General features: G+C 38.8%; 1 long non-coding RNA gene across 1 annotated transcript in view; it reads left to right on the forward strand.

The window, feature by feature from the left end:
- Window positions 1-358: 358 nt before the first annotated feature.
- LOC118493071 overlaps window positions 359-10,511 on the forward strand; it is a 22,283-nt gene continuing 12,130 nt past the window's right edge. Inside the window, exons 1-2 of the long non-coding RNA XR_004895021.1 lie at window positions 359-370; window positions 1,222-1,231. This is a non-coding gene — a long non-coding RNA (uncharacterized LOC118493071). The remainder of the gene's footprint in view (window positions 371-1,221; window positions 1,232-10,511) is intronic.

Consider the following 10,511-nt stretch of genomic DNA (forward strand, 5'->3'; position numbering starts at 1 on the left):
ACACTTTGTCTGTAAGCAGACCCATCAGGACATTCTGCAGACTACCACAATGACTAATACTAATATACTAGCACTAATACTATTAGAATGTCTAAATGAGCTACTAAAAAATATTGGATTTTACTGGTAATGCAAAAATCCTAAAATTACACAGAAGAAGGAAAATGAGTATGGTTTCATCTTCAGCTAAAATTCCTAGGGAAAATAATATTTTATGACATAGTACAATAATTATAGGCACAGGACTAAACGTATATTATATTGTTATATTCATGTTATATTTAATGCCATCTGGCTGATTTGGACTAAACTTTTAGTTTGATAGTTTTTAATGTGGAACTTGATGTACACATGATTTCAAGGCTAAAAAGTAAAGTTTGGACAAAAACGACAGATTATCAGTAGCTGCAGTGCTAGGACTAGGAATAGCAACTGTGAATCCAGTTTGTGACTTGTCATCACTACAGTGACAGTAATTTTAAAGATTTGAAGAATCTATTTATCTCAGTTCCCCATTTTGTGTCGTTCTCTCTTGTCTCACTGTGTTCTTTTCTCTCATCCTTCACCCTAACTATGCCTTCACTAGATAATCTGTCTTAGGCCAAAGAAAAACACAACATGCCTCTATCTGAGGAGACAGCAATGGGAACATGTCCAGGGAAAATGGGTGCAATTAGTGTCTCAGAGATGGTATAACAGCTGCAAGACAGAAACATTCTTCAGAGTTGTCCCCCAAAGCCTAACACTAGAGATCTAAAACACACTGTGGAAAGTATTAACAAGCAGTGCAATTGTTGCACCAATACAATTACATTGTGATTATGTAGAAGTACGTGAATAGCCGTGCTAAACAACAGCTCAGGCACTTGTTAGCAACATCATCCTTGAGCTACAGACTATTCTCTCGGTGTGAAAAATTAAGTCAGCACTCGCTGTGACAGAATCCATTCTGTGTAGTTTTCTAAAGAGGAAAATACAAGATGAACTCTGCGACTTGGCAGACAGCAGGGAGACAGAAAATACAATGAACTGTGAAGCACAGCTTGAAATTAGAAGGTAAATGTGAGCTGCCCTGGCCTGGAAAAGGTCTCTCTACTGAGACTTGACAAAACCAAGCTGAGACCTCAGAAATAAGGGTACTTTCATTCAACATTTAAGGTTATAGAGAGCACAACTCTTTCAATTGTCTCGTGTCAGATGTTTGCTGCATATAATTCTAAGCTTATAATACGTTTTATAGACTTTAAAAATGAAATAAAAATGTATTTCAATGTTTCGGTAATCTGATTTTAAATGCAAGTATTATTGAGTCTGTGTAATAAGACTTATAACCACAAGTCACGTAGTGCTTTTTTACTTTCACAGATGCACCAATTATGAAACTTACTAATTATATATTGTATATATTACTTTTTTCCATTGATATTTACCCATTATTTCAAATAACCAGTGCTGGATCCAGCTCACAGAAGTCAGCTCAAAGGATTCTGCTTGGGTAGAATAGAAAATGATTCATGGCGCCTGATATAGTATAAAAGCAGCAGAGCAGCTTCCCCCCTCAGCATAACGGGAATCTTATTATAAGGAAAAAAGTGTTTTTCCTTTGAATTATGGAACTGAGTAGCCTCATTTTTGAGTCTCCCACTGTTGATGGGCATCAGATATTCCGACACAAGAGACTCTGCTCTTTAAAGCACCTACAAATCAACTAAGAACGCTGTTAAATATTGTATCACAAATAGTTTTATTTCTGAGGGACTGGAAGAATTTGTACTTTATTCAGCTATTTTCAGCAATGAGAAAAGCAATGATCAGGCCTCGGTCTGGTACTTTATTAACTCATTTATTAACTGAAAACTAATTGTCCCATTATTTTTTCAATTAAAGTTGCTGGTGTAATGGCACTGTCCCTCAGGACTACAGTAATGCCTAACATAAACCATAAATGCACAGATTATTTTACATAATGCATTTGAATCTTATCTTTAATTACTAATGATATATAGTTTTAGTTGTGCAAATGCTCTTTTGGGTTTTGGGGCATTTATGATTACAGAAAACATCTAAGTGTAACATTTTGCAAAAAGACGCTGTAACTTTTCCCTTTTCAGTAGAAATCTATATTTACAATATGACCAAGGCTGACAAATGTAACAGTAGTTATTATGCATTTTAATTTAGGCATTTAAATAAACATAGCCAGGACTATATCAGTTGGGGCTGATTCTATACAGTCATGCCATCTCCATACCATGTACTTGTTTCTGATTGGCTGGCAAGTGTCAGTAAAACAGCCCTGTGACCTAAAAATTACGTTCCCACACAACAAAACAATTCTCAAGCATTCTCAATTAGTTAAAGTAGTTTCGAGGGAAACGTTTTTGTCCTGGATCATGCTTGTCTTCAACGTATCACCACAATACATTTCAAATCAAAGTCTGTGAAAGTCTGTGTAGGGAAGAGTTCTGTGTGTCCCATGTGAAACCAAAAGTCAACGTCAAATCATAAGATCTGCTGAAAAAATCATTGGACTACCCCTGCCCCCAATGGATGACATCTTTAAGATCCGCTGCCTCCGCCGAACGCACAATATTCTGCAGGATGAGACACAATCCTCAAACCATCTCTTCTCCCTGCTTCCATCTGGCAGGCGGTATCGGGCTTTTAGAGCACGCACCTCCAGGCTGCAGAACAGTTTTATCTTCAGGGCCATCACAGAACTGAACAATCATGCCCCCCCACCCCCCAGCCAGCACAGTTGCACTTTCTAGATAAGGATTCTATGCAATATTGGATGCCTTGAGAATGTTTTTTTTTTTTTTATATTTTTCTTATTTTATTTATTGTGAGTGTGTATATGAAAGTGAGTATTGTTTTAGAGGCTGCACAAGCAAATTTCATTGTATGGTTCTACTGCACAATAACAATTAAAGTCTATTCTATTCTCTTCTATTCTATGTAACTTACTTAACCTACGTACGTAACTTAAATTACGTAACAAACATGCTTCTTTTAACCCAAACCATCATCTTTTTCTAACTAACCCAAGTATTTTTATTGCATAAATCCAACCACGTAGTTTTGGTTTCAAACACAGTGACTGCTTCACAACGTGCACCGGTTGATGGAAAATTCAATTCCCTCGAAATGGAAGTGTGAATGCAATTTCATCGTATGGGAACGTAGGAGAGTTTTAGGAGACAGGGTTGGTTAAAATCTTTTAAAAACTTCAAACAAAGATCCGGTCCTCAGCTTACCAACTGTTCTAAATAAGGGCACAAAGTATCCTATGTTAACCTTCATGCAACAACGTATTTGACAAAATGCTCAACATATTCTATGTATTGAACAGAAATGCAGTATGGAAAACTGCTGTTATGAAATCATAGCTCGACTGTTAACAGGTAGTTGGTAACACCAGTAATTCAGCTTTGACACCTCTGCAGTGATTGATCTGACCTTTTTGCAGATATGTGATAGAGGATCAACAAAGAACTTTGAGTACATTTTTACAGAAAGACAATCTTCCATGCTGCCTCAATCAAGCATGTTCACTCCAAAGAGAACTGGATCTGATGCTGTGTGGTATTGTTTTTTTGTGTTTTTTTTTTTTTTTTGCACTTTAAAATGGATTCCACAGTCAAACTGGGAATTGTGACCTCTGTGTCAGAAACCACATGTGAGGACTGTGTGTGAAGTTTAAGGGATTTGATAAAAACACAGCATTAGCCTGTTGTACAGCTCTGATATTAAAGTTGTGAAATCAGTCTTGCAGGCTAGAGCTCTGAACGTAAGTGAGACGCAGTGCAGCAGAATAGTAAACAACAATGACATTGATGTAGTAGCAGCTTTGACTGAGTTGATGACACTGTACAGTGGGCGATCTGACAAATTTCCCCATCCAACTATATCCTATTTCAGCAAGCGAATGATAGAGATGCAATGCACACAAGTATGATAATTAATGCAACTGAAATATTGAAACAATTACTGGGTGCTCTTCCGGGACCCACATCCTTAAAAATATAACGTGTAGGCCCTGCAAATGCGTCAGTAAGTTGCTATCAGTTATGGTGTTCGGAAATGATTTGCAATTCAAAATGATTTTGTCAGCATAAGTTAGGCCTAAGTGAATCTAAGCACACTACAAGTGAAGTGAAAACACATGGATTCCAGTGCAGCAAGCAAAGTCTCTAGCTAATAATGTCTCTTATCATTTTTGAATTGGGGGGAGGGGGGTCGCAGACTGGGGCACAGATTCAAAAATGGGGGGGCAATTTTGTAAAATGAGTAAACATGTTAATGTTATTAAGACTCAAATTAATGTCATGCTTAATCGAGCACAGCGTAAATTCTTTCAGGAAGACTTCTGAACTTAATCACTTTTCTCTCTCTTCTAAACTGAATAGCTGTTAGAGGCGTTCACTATCATTTTAACCAATCAGAACCGGCCATGAATTTCACGAGCCAATCAAAGCATGACATCACATCCCTGTTTTAAACCTGTCTCTCTCTGCTGCCCAGTTGTCATTTCAGGCTAAGAGCACAACCCTCCTGCCACTGCCGTCAGCTCCTAAGTTTGGTCTTCAGGCTCCTCACACCACCATCAGTGTCCATCGGGGATTATCTTTTGGCTTTCTACCCCTTTTAAAAATATAATTTCATAACGATGGAGTCTAATCTTCAAAGACTGTACATTTCATATTATGCATATGTACAATAAATCTTTGCATATCTGCAACAAAGTCTCTCCTGATTGAAATGTTATTAAGACTCAAATTTAAAGTCCTGTTTTTTTGGCAATGATAAACTGTACAATATCAATACTGTAATATTTAATGAGTGTAATAATTAATACATTGTTTCTAAATAAACAATATTAAATATAATAGGAAATAATATAAATAAATAGCTTCAGTGTGTAACTACAAATATCTTACAGCCAATGACAAAACTACCCCTCCCACATAGGAGCAAGACACCCGGACTATAAAGAGACAAAACGATTACAAACGACACTGTTGTATTGCTTTCAGTCATTTGTAGTCATTCTGTGGTTTTGCATCACTTTGTGTTCCTTTTATGTCCCTGTGTTCTCCTTTTGCATCTTTTTTGTGTTCATTCTGCATCATTTTCATTGTTTTGTGACATTTTGTGGTTGTTTTGCATCACTTTGTGATCCTTTTGTAGTAGTTGAACTCTGGCCCATACATTGTACACTGTCTTGATTTAGGTTGACCCTTGCACAGAAAACAGTTCTAAGATTTCATCTGTGTTTGTGTACTTGCTGTGTGCCCTGGGGGGATTGAGGGAAAGTGGCTCTGGCAGTGGAGTTGCGCATAATGTCTACAGTTGTCAAGACTGCTGGTGGCAGGGAGTAACATGAGCTACATATTCTATCCATATTTTTACTCATTTTAGTAGTTTATGCAGTACACTGAGCCAAAAGAGCATTTGCATAATTTTTTCAGGAGCTAGAAGGGTATGTTGGCAGTTGGGCTGGCACTGTATAAATTCACCCCTGATACACAAAAAAAAAAACAAAAAAAAAAAAATATATATATATATATATATATATTCGATTGCATCAGGATATAAAAAAAAAAAAAGGTCATGCAGCTTGGTGTTAATAATGGCAGATGTAACTGATGCATAGAAGTCGGGTGCCAGACATACATCTAGGTTCCAGCTGTCATGGGGACTGGTTTGAATGTGAGTGAGAAGCCAAATCAGATTCTAGACCTAGATTGGGGTGGCAGTGATTCAAGCAAGAGGGTGGAACAGCCATTAATAAGTTGCTTAGCTTGTGTTGTGGGTTTAACTTTATTCCTGTAGTCCTTAATCATAGCCTTGTAACTCTGTCTCTAAAAAATATTCAGATACTACTAAATGGTTTTGCCAAATTATGTTGCTGAGGAAATGTAATTGGATGGCCTGCCTGGATTATGTTTATTGGCCTCCAGTCCGGCAGGTCTCCAGGGTTATTTGTGGAATACAAAACAAAAGAAACCTTCCAAATGTAAAGATGAAGAAATTTTGGAATGAATCACAGTGAGCGAACACCTCTTACAGGGCACAAAACACTGGAGTAAGCCAAAGCACAAGAGTGGTAAAAAAGATGTCAATAGCATAATTAAGTACAGAACAGTGAACTAAAATAAATGCTTGAGCTAACGTTAAGTAATTCTAAGCATCCGTTTGGCTACTGGCCATAATGTGAACATGCCAGGATAACTTGGTAAACAAAATGATATGTGTAACAATTGGGTCAATTTGTTTTCTGTTGGCAAGAAATGTACCCTCACCACTCAATTGCGCACATCATTACAGCAATAAAAACAAAGACAATCTTGGCACATTAGTTAGCTAAATGAATGTCACTTGCTAGAACTGTTTTTAATAATTTAGAATACACACAATTTTTCACATTCTGTTTGTGTTGTTGCAACCATGAGGAAACATTATGTATGAAAGGAATGCTCACCAATACCAAGAGAGTATTATTCCTACAAAGTACCAGGCTGAAACTCACCGCAGGCCAGAAATGCCCAGAGGCATCAGACCTGCCTAGTGAACTGCATTGATGTCTACATTCACTGTAGCAACTCAACAGCAATGTTACATCACATGCTGTTAGATTTGTCGAATTTTTTTTCCGCCGTTGTTTCTGAAACAAACTCTGCATATAATTCTACTGATAAGAAAAGAACAGTTGTTAAGGTAAATACCATTATAAAGAATGTTTGCTAATGATTTTATAGAAAACAGCTAAATAATGTCCCTCACTGGCCAAAAAACTAATTGAATATCACAGAAAATGCTAATGTTAAAGTCCAACTGAAATTAATTAGCTTTTTTATTTTATTTTTTTTTTTTTGTCTGCGCAGCATACATATCTGTTTTGTAAATCAGAAACCAAAAAGGAGAAATTTAAGATTTTATCTTTTGGTTCCATGATGGCGCTCCCTGATTTCGCATGGATTTGACAGCACACCGTTCTATGCAGATAGAGCCAATCAAATCTGAGATAAAGCAGTAATGTCACTTTTCAATCATAGGCAGTGAGCAGATGGTCACACTGAGCAAGACAGCAGGCTGCTACACAACAGAGAGCCACAGACTTTGAACAATAAACCACGTTAGCTTTCCTGCTGAAGTCTTCTTCTTATCCAACTTACGAACATAAACACAAGTCTTGTCCTGCACCTTAGAACAAACATTCACACAGGAAAGGTGCACTGCTAATGTCAGTTTGCAGACTAGATGGCAGCTCAGCTGCTGCGCGTTAAACAGCATGTAAACTACCTGCGAACTCTTCAATACTTTTGCCCATGTAATGTAGTGATGTTAGATTTGCAAATGAATCCATTTTTTTGAACGCCTTCACAAGCGGGAATGAATCCAAATCCCTGCCTCTGTATGGTGCTTTTGCAGTTGTGCATAAGAGCCAGGTTAACTTCCAAGCGTGACTGTTGTTCAGCATGCCCCCCCTGTGAGAAAGAATAAGTCATTTATGAGCACACACCCCAAGCCAAAGAAAGAGTTGTACATGAGCACCATAGATGCATAATAGTAACTGGACACACAGCTGTCTGTCTTTCTGTCTGTCAACTGTCATTCTCTATGGTGTAACACTGGCACTCTGTCAGCCTGCCAGCTGCTGTCAATCGAGGGGTATTTCTGATGTTTACCCAAATATCTTTTCTTTTTTTTTAAAGGTCCCATGGCATGCAAATGTCACTTTATGAGGTTTTCTGACCCTCCTGTTGTCCTCTGGTCAAATTTGACCCATTTAGAAAAGTTTCTACATCAGAAACATGGCTTTCTATTCAACCAAATTTCCCAAAAATAACATGGATGGTTCCATACGCTAATTGATGATCACTACTTTTATGGTCTACCCTGGAGAAAATCTGGGATCATCCATAAACATATGTTTCTCTGACCTTAACTATTAGTCAAGATAATTCCTAATTGCTGCTTATTTTACTCAATAATTAGGTGTAATTTCATGTAAATGAGATTTATTCACCATCAATTTCATAAAGAAGTGAAAAACTAATGGTGATAAATTATGAAGTTGGCCAAAAAGATATAACACAGAATTGGGTGATCATTTATTGGCTACTTTATGCTTTATAAACAAGCAAACCAAACCGGAGAACAAGTGCATGGTCGACAGGAAGACAATACGAGGATTAACAATAATATGAGTTCCCCCAGCCTGCCTATGGTCCCCAGTGGCTAGAAATGGCGATAGGTGTAAACCGAGCCCTGGGTATCCTTCTCCGCCTTTGAGAAAATGAAAGCTCAGATGGGCCAATCTGGAATCTTCCCTTTATGACGTCATAAGGGGAAAGGTTACCTCCCCTTTCTCTGCTTTGCCCGCCGCCCACAGCTGCCCAGAGAATTTGGCTCGCCCATGAGGAAATAGAGCTACAACCCGTGGCTGCAAGCTGGTCAAGGCCACACCCCTATACTCCACCTTGCCCCACCTCTCTCCTCCTCATTAGCATTTAAAGCTACAGACACAGAAATGGCACATCCTAAGGAAAGTTCATTGTGGGACTGGCTCTAGTGGCTGTGATTCTGCACCAAGGCTGAATTTTGGGAAAGAGACTTCAGATACAGTATTAGGGGACCACTAAGGCCTATATAAAAGAGATTTCAGATACAGTATTAGGGGACCACTAAGGCCTATATAAAAGAGACTTCAGATACAGTATTAGGGGACCACTAAGGCCTATATAAAAGAGACTTCAGATACAGTATTAGGGGACCACTAAGGCCTATATAAAAGCATCCAAAAATCAGCATGTCATAGGACCTTTAATAATAAATAAAATGTTGATATGAAACATTTTGATGTTATTTTATTTATCACAAAAAGGGGTGAGTAAATGTAATTTCAGTTTACTTTAAAGTAAAGAAACTATTGCATTGGCGCAATTCTATATTCTATAACCACAAGTTCTTACACAAAATCCAAGACAAGCATTCTCTCAACATTTAAAACCTTGAGGCTCTGCTTAAACCTGATTTTCCTTACTTTGATTTTTGACCATGTCCTGTGATTCTCCTCCAAAGTTTCAAGTTTCTTGTTCCTCCTGCGTACCGTCTCTCCCTGCATGTCCAGATTGTTCATTTCTGCAGCTCCCGGGCTGCTTGGTTTTGGCAAGGCTGTGCTGTCTTGTTCTTTGTCTTCCCCGTGGCTCTGTCTGTCTCCTTCAGGACCCCAAGTGCTGTCTCTCACGTGTCCTTCCCTCTTACCCAAAACTTCCTCCTGCTTCTCCACTGTCATATAATGGCTTTGGCCTCCCAACGTTTATGTGAACCTGGTCTGTAGCCCTATCCAACATACTAATTCAGAGAAGGTTTTGAGAACAGCTATGTATTTTTCACACTAGAAATGTGAAAAAATGTACGTCTGAATTGGCTTGAATTTTTTTGATGGGGCTGTGGATGACGCGCAAGTCAGTGCCGTTGACCAACAGCAGTTTTGAGAATGGCGACCATTGATTGGACGGAGAGTCAGAACAAGAGGAAGCTATTATAGCTCATTTCAATAACTTCCTCCATTAAAGTAAACACCGTTCCATAGAAGAGCAATGGTTTGCTAGAGTCAATGGTACAAATTTGTATTTTAACTGTGACATTGTTGTCCCGTTAACTGACCGAGCTAGGCTAACAAGGGGAAAGTAAACTCAACAGTAGAGAGACAAATAGAGGAGCTCCAGAAGCTATTGTGACTGAGCTAATTGTTAGCTCGCCAGCTACAGCCATTCAGCACTAGCCCTGGGAGTAGTCACTGTCACCAAGCTCCTGGTCCTCACTTATTTTTTTAAAAAGACAACTAAATGTTACTTTGAGTTATCACAGTGAGCCAGTGGACAAAACTTCATACTTCATAAAATTCAGCCATAATTCATTTTATTATTTGCACGTTTTTTTGCACAGGCTATTGTGCTACCAAGCAAACAGCTCAACCCATTCTCACTCCCAACTCACAACAAAAAATATTGATGCTTGGTCAGTGGCTCTCCGCGTCTGATACCGATGCAAAAATCCTCCTTTAGCGTCTGTATGGAACGCACTGGGCATAGCAGCAGCTCGACCGCGGCGCTGCAGGATGACGTAGTATTAAGAGCGACAACGGTAGCGAGTAGTATGAAAGACCGAAAATGAAAAACAACGTGGGACTTTCATCCAAGAGACTGGGGTTTGTGTCCCGTTCTTGTCCCGTGTGTCACTGAAACATACATTTTATGACCGCACTCACAATCGTTTTCTAAACCTAACTGTCCCGTTCTTGTGCCACATGTCAGTTAAACGTACGTCCCAACTTAGAGCGTCAAAAAGTGACGCCAAGAGTCCTGACCAAGCACGTTAAAATATGACGCTAAAGGAGGATTTTTGTGGCAATAACAAACACCAAGGGCACCTGACCAAGCGTCGCATTTTGACGCGATGGGAGTGAGAATGTGTTGGACAGCTGGAAACCAATTTTCAAA

Source organism: Sander lucioperca, chromosome 14 (genome assembly GCF_008315115.2).
Source record: "Sander lucioperca isolate FBNREF2018 chromosome 14, SLUC_FBN_1.2, whole genome shotgun sequence".
Taxonomy (NCBI): Eukaryota; Metazoa; Chordata; class Actinopteri; order Perciformes; family Percidae; genus Sander; species Sander lucioperca.